The following is a 7,460-nucleotide window of genomic DNA, read 5'->3' as shown; positions in this document are numbered from 1 at the left end:
ATAGCTTCTGAAGGGCTGGGGGCAAGAGGAAAGGCAGCACTGCAAAAAGCCTCAGAAACATTATACAGTTTGGGCTTTTCCCTAAGAGGTTAAGGAGGAGCATGAAAGAGATTCAAGCAAAGTACTTACTTGATCAAATTTTAGATTTACAAGTCTTTAGCTATTCTTAGAAAGCTATGATGTTTGCTTGCCATTCTACATCAATGAGCTTATTTCTACCTGGAAAGGAAGGAGGACTTCACAGGAAGACCTTGACCTAACACCAAATTTCTAGCCCATAGTGGTCCTGTAAATTATTAAAATTAAATTATTATTAAGGCTCCAGGGCTTTATAACCATTCATGGAAAGGTCTTTCTTAAGGTTGTCTGGGGTCTTAAGAATACAGTAATAAAGCCAGGCTGGTAGACTCTCTGGGCACATAAGAGGTGTGGGACAGAGGCAACTTGTGGAGAAGAGAGGGCACCTTAGTGCCCACGGCCTTCCCAGTGACAATGACTGCTGCCGTGGAACTGGCAGTGGCGAGGTAGGACAGTCCAGCCCAGCAAGCTGAGCTCCCCTGAGGATGCCGTGTTGAGAATGTGGCTCATGGGGATGACTCCCACTCACTCCTACTACATTTTAAGAAAAGGTAAGAAGCAAGTAAGAGGAGAGAGCAGACATACCAGAGCTTTCAAATCTGTCAGGAATCCTGTGGAAAAGGCAGCATGTCCTCAAAGTCAGGACTCCGAACCTGAAATTCATGCTTATCCTCGTATCTTTAGGGGTCCATAAGCATACCGAGATTATGCCTATGTGTATCTTTTACGGACATGACTCCTACTTTTCATTTCATTTTTAAAGATGTCAGTGATTCAAAAAGTTTAAGAAATACTGCCCTACGTGTTTCAAAGGGAACAGGCAGATAGATGCCAAGGCATCGTCTATCTGAGAAATACTCATAGCTCCCCATAGAAAGAGGCAGTGATAGGCCCCATTTTAGAAAACCTTTCCAGAGCTCTGCTGCTCAGGATGCCAAATGCTTCTTGCGAAGGATGTAATAGGTACAAATATCCTGAATTATAGGGGGAGTTTCTAGGGATATTGAGGGGACCCTGTCTGACACCAGTCTCAGACTTCGAGAGGAACAGGAAGACAGAATTCTTCCCTGCAGTTCTAACACATGAACAAAATCAGCTCTTTGTTGACAGCTGCCAGTTCTGTCTAAGGGCACTGTAGTCAGGTGAGGCCCACGGGTACTCCTCCCCCAATCCGCTGAGAACCTCACCACCATCTATAGGAGAGGCTGGGTACCTCCTCTACCCTTATGTCCCTGCTTAGAACAACTCAAAGAAGATGCAGAGAAGGGACATCACCAGGTCCAGCAGGCCAAGACCAGATGGGAGGCTGACGCCCTAATAAATGGAAGGACCACAATTAAGGGGCCCCTAATGGAGATATTCACCAGAAAGAAAGCTGCAAGGAGAGAATACTGAGACCCAGGGTCTTTGAATAACGTGCCCAAAGCCACATAGTTAGTAGCAGAGCTGAAACTAGAACCCAGGTCCCCACTTATCAGTGTGGTCTTGCCGCCCTTTCACAACACCAAAATTCAAACCTGCTGGAGAGCGAGAGGGCAAGAGGGAGGGCCTCTTTAGAGAGAAGAGGATTCTATTCTACTTTCAGGGTCATTATGGTTCCAGGGTAGGGCAGACAGCAAAATCCCCTCAGGTCACTCCCCATAAAGAGGCTTCTCAGTTCCAGTGTAGTCAACTCCTCTTCTCAGAAAGCTTAGAGCCCTTCACTGCCATCTGCAATTCCAAACCTGGAAATAGGGTGCTTATCTAACCCAACATATCACGTGAACAGACAGGGATGGGAGAGCCAAAGCTCTCTGTAAACCATGTTATGGGCTCTGAAGAAATAATAGAAAAGAACCTTTCCAACTTTAGAGGAAGGAGGTAATCTGCCTTGTTCTCAGTGCATGTTTAGACACAGGGAAGCCAGCTGAGAGTTCCTGGAATGTTTAAGGTAGGGGACCGCAGCCATGATAAGGGAGGTTTCTGAGAGCTGGGTGCTGGACAGACACTCCAGAGCATTTGGAGGATTTGATTTTCTTCATTTCCATTTGAGACTGGGATGAGTAAATTTCTTACTTAAAAGGAACTTTCTCTTGCAGAGAATAATTATCAAAATAAAAATGTGTATGAAGAAGTATTCTTGCAAGGACTAGAACTTCTTTCTTTCCTTAATACATAAGAAAGCTGTATGCAGGGAGTGAAAGAGCACACATGGCCTTCATCCCAGTGACCATTCTTTCAGTGTCTTTTTCTTCCCCATTTTGGGGAGAGTGCAGTTTGGTGCTGATGGTCATAGTGGGTGTCATTTCCTTTACATGTGCTCCAGATCAGAAAAATCATCTCTAGCTTGTAACCTGCTGATGTGAGCACACAGCACTAGTTTCATTTTCCAACCCTGTATGAAAATATCACAACTTACCTAGGACAGACAACCAGAGACAGAAGCTGAAGGCAGGATGTATCAAGAGCTACATTTACCCTAATATCACCTCCAAAATACCTGAGAATAACCTGGGGGTCAGTAGACCTGAGGTAGGGGCCTGACATTCTGCATTTCCAACAAGCTTCCAAGTGAAGCCAATGCTGCTGATCATCAGGCCATGCTACTAAGGACCTGAAAAATGTTTGGACTTTCTGGCTGTTAGATGATGGCCCCAAACTTGAATGCTATATAATATACCTCCTAAATACAACAATCAGGAGTGAGAGCTTCCACCTAGCTCAGTGGTTCTCAGCCTTGGATACTCACTGGAATTGTGGGGGAGCTCTAAAAAATATCAAGAACTGGGTCCACCCCTACCAAATCTGCTGTAATTGGTCTGGGCCAACCATAAGGAAGTTTGAATGCTCCTGGGGGTTTCTAATGTACAGCCAAGGTGGAGAACCCCTGATCTAGCCAAACAAGGTGATCCACTTAATGCTTTCATTTAAAGGTCAACTATTACTTCTCCTACAATCTGTTCTCACATCACACCACTAATTTTAATTTAGCTAATCAGATTTTACATTTAAGTGTGCAGCAAACCAACTGTCACATTATTTTAAAAGCAAAGAGTTACCCTTCCTTAAACTTTCAAAACATGCTGCCCTTAAATTTTCTTAGTGACATGGCAATTAAAGCTTCCCCCACGCTGTTAACATGGTTCTGTTTATTGATTTACAAAATTGCTACAATACTTTAAACAAGCAGCATTTTCATAACAAAAATAGAGAGTACACCTTTTGGCATTGGGAAGAGAAAAAAAAAACGAAGTATACATATATTTTAAAATCAAGTTTATTTTTCCCCTGGGAACAAAAATCCTATTCTGAAAATGTTTCAATATTAAAGTGCTTAGTTATATCAATCTAAAGCCATGTTTGCTATTAGGTTATTAAGTTTTTTTAGAGACTAGCTTTTCTATCACTTTCAGTATTTCCAATTTATTTAACTTCTAAAGTTACAAATTGTTCATTAAGTACCCACAAACTTGTTGCAAAAACCATTATGTGTATTAGTTATGACTAACCCAAAATAAAAACATTTCAAAAGCAAAAAAATCAGGTGCTTATGTTTTTAATAATATTTATATACATAAATAAACAGCTGTTTTAAAATGACCGTGATATTTTCCAATGCTTGCTTATTTGCATTTGGTAAAATAATAGTTGGTGTGCAAATGTGAATAATAAATACCATTCAACTAGTTAACTAAAAGAAGTGAAAATTTAGGACAGCCAATTAAATTTAAGATAGTCAATTTATCTAAACTATTAAAAATAAAGCAGTGAGTTTTCAGTGCACTCAAGAATTATACAGCAAATAAGAATGCTAACAAAATGGCACTTAGCAGTCAATGAATATTGACTGAACAAATTTTTTAAGTTGGATAAATATATAAGCTATCCTAATTTTTTTAATGTTCATTCATTTATTTTGAGAGAGAGAGACAGACGGTGAGTAGGGGAGGGGCAGAAACAAAGAGAAAGACAGAGAGAGAGAGAGAGAGAGAGAGAGAGAGAGAGAGAATTCCAAGCAGGCTCAGTAGCTGTCAGCTCAGAGCCTGATGCTGGGCTAGAGCTCATGAACCTGAGATCATGACCTGAGTTGAAACCAAGAGTCAGCCACTTAAGCAACTGAGCCACCCAGGTGCCCCTAACCTATCTTAAATTTAAATTCCCTCTTGAGCTCTCCACTCTTCCCAAGTGATTCTTTTGTTTTCTAAAACAGTTTCACCAAATATGGAAATATTGGGGAGGCTATTATAAGAGACACTACATTATTAATTAAACACGGAGAAAAAGTTACAAATATTAAATCATTATGTGTAAACACCTGAAACTAACATAATGTTATATGTCAATTATATCTCAATTTTCTATTTTGTTTGAGCCATTAAAAAATGGACAAAAAGATAAAGTGAATAAGAATTTTAAAAAAGGAAAGGTAGGATGAGCAAAGTTCCTATGACTTTCTCTTTGGCTAGATTAATATTGGAAAGCTCTTAGAAATTTACTTTTAAGACATATCGGACAAAGGGCTAGTATCCAAAATCTATAAAGAGCTCACCAAACTCCACACCCGAAAAGCAAATAACCCAATGAAGAAATGGGCAGAAAACATGAATAGACACTTCTCTAAAGAAGACATCCGGATGGCCAACAGGCACATGAAAAGATGTTCAGCGTCGCTCCTTATCAGGGAAAGACAAATCAAAACCACACTCAGGTATCACCTCACGCCAGTCAGAGTGGCCAAAATGAACAAATCAGGAGACTATAGATGCTGGAGAGGATGTGGAGAAACGGGAACCCTCTTGCACTGTTGGTGGGAATGCAAACTGGTGCAGCCGCTCTGGAAAGCAGTGTGGAGGTTCCTCAGAAAATTAAAAATACACCTACCCTATGACCCAGCAATAGCACTGCTAGGAATTTATCCAAGGGACACAGGAGTACTGATGCATAGGGGCACTTGTACCCCAATGTTCATAGCAGCACTCTCAACAATAGCCAAATTACGGAAAGAGCCGAAATGTCCATCAACTGATGAATGGATAAAGAAATTGTGGTTTATATACACAATGGAATACTACGTGGCAATGAGAAAAAATGAAATATGGCCTTTTGTAGCAACGTGGATGGAACTGGAGAGTGTGATGCTAAGTGAAATAAGCCTTACAGAGAAAGACAGATACCATATGGTTTCACTCTTATGTGGATCCTGAGAAACTTAACAGGAACCCATGGGGGAGGGGAAGGAAAAAAAAAAAAAAGAGGTTAGAGTGGGAGAGAGCCAAAGCATAAGAGACTGTTGAGAACTGAGAGCAAACTGAGGGTTGATGGGGGGTGGGAGGGAGGAGAGGGTGGGTGATGGGTATTGAGGAGGGCACCTTTTGGGATGAGCACTGGGTGTTGTATGGAAACCAATTTGACAATAAATTTCATATATAAATAAAAAAAAAAGAAATTTACTTTTAACATTCAACCATGATTTTTATAACATAACATACAACCATGAATTCTTCAGAGCTGGCAGAAAGGAAAGGTTGAAATAACATACAGAATTTTGAAAACCAGAGGCAAAAATCACACAGTGAGTCTTTCCTATTCTCTTGGTCAAGCTAGTAATGAATCTGAACTATTAAAAACCTCATCTAAAACTATATCTACTCCCTCACTCCCTTCATTCTCCTCCAGAAGAAAGAAAGACACCTGCAGGAGTTGAGTCTGAGAGATGCAGATACAGATACAAACATTATGGTAAAGGAAGCCATGTGTCCCCCAAAAACATACTGTTATGAGGTCAAAAAATGGTAGGTCACCGGTACATTTTGCAAGGCTTCATGACTCAAGCCATATTCAAGGACACTGTGTGGCCAACGTGGCCTGATTCACAAAAGCAAGAAAGAAAAAGTTTCAATCTGCACATCTGCCCCATCCCCTGCACCAAAACCATGGCCTCTATTTTAAAAATGCAGCAAGAAGAAAGGACAACTCATCTAAGGAGGGTTGCTACTTAGGTATAACTGCAGATGAACTAAAAAACGGTCTCTCAAGAGATGACCAAGGGCAATGAAACACAAAAGGTGACTTCTATAAAACACTGGTATGCTATCGAATTTCACTTGCTAAACTCATACTTTTTAAAGTTTTTTAAAAGTATGGCACTATTTGGGGTCTTTTTTCCTGAGCACCAATGTCAAGGTTGCAAAGGTCTTCGAACTCACAAAAGCAATGTTAGTAAGTGAATGATACGTATTACTTATGCACACATATATACTTGGCCTGAATAGGCGATGGCTAGTTTTGTTTGCCTTGAAAATATATACATATGGTTAAGTTCATCCTAGTATAATAGTGTAAACTTAAAATAAGGAATCAATTATGAGTTGTTCAACTTTGAGTTCTTAAAAAAATGTAACGTAGCAAAGTTATGCAAAGTCAGACCACAATCATTGCCCTGTGTTCTGGATGACCCTTGCCACCATTCCCCACACCTTACCACCAAACCCATGACGGGCATCATTAATCAAGTAGGTGGGTTATTCTCTGCTGATCCTAGCCTCAAACTCAGAATCCCTGGAAGCTACAGCTAACTGATCAGAGTTGGCACAGAAGGAAAAAAAAAAGGCAGTATGCCATCCATGGTCACAATACTAAACCACAGGTATTTATTGCCACACATTTCTCTCTGGCCAACCATTGCAAAACAAGAAAACAAACAAACAAAAAATAATAAGCCAAACAGCAATTGTATATATTACTTGTACTGTAAAGCCTCACCAAAATTAGACATCATAGCAAGGGACTCTAGACAGTCTTCTGGGCGTGCTGGAACACTTGCATAACTTAGCAAGTCCCAGCAACCACAAATACCACAGAAAAGGGCACAGTCTAGAAATTTCCTGTTTAACTCAACTACAGTCTGATTCTGGTGTAAGACTTCAAAGACATTTATTGTATGCTCATCTACCATATAAATTTGTCAAATAAAGTTTTAATCACATGGCCATGTATACATTCCAAGACAGAAATCTGGATGCTTAATGCTTACTGCCTCTAGGCCACACTTTTGATTGCTGCCAAACAAAAAATACAACTCTATTTTGACTGAGTCATAGTAATTTCTCCAGCAAACGTGTTCTATCTTTTGTAGGTAAACTTGTAAAATCAATTGTGAAAACAAATGTAAAGCTGTATGTATGTATCTGAAAACAAAATGATTCCAGGTCTCATGGTCCACAACCAAGAAACTATATGTAAAGACATACATGCAAACACATTCATGTATGCACGATTACAGAAAAGCACTAGAAATCCTAGGACTGCCTTTCAAAAGAAAATGGCCTCATTCTAGCTATCTGAAAGAAAGAAAGAAAGAAAGAAAGAAAGAAAGAAAGAAAGAAAGAAAGAAAGAAAGAAAG

Source organism: Herpailurus yagouaroundi, unplaced genomic scaffold, assembly GCF_014898765.1.
Source record: "Herpailurus yagouaroundi ecotype Mexico unplaced genomic scaffold, PumYag 140, whole genome shotgun sequence".
Classification (NCBI taxonomy): Eukaryota; Metazoa; Chordata; class Mammalia; order Carnivora; family Felidae; genus Herpailurus; species Herpailurus yagouaroundi.
The sequence above is the reverse complement of the archived record's forward strand: the minus strand, read 5'-3'. Positions refer to the sequence as shown.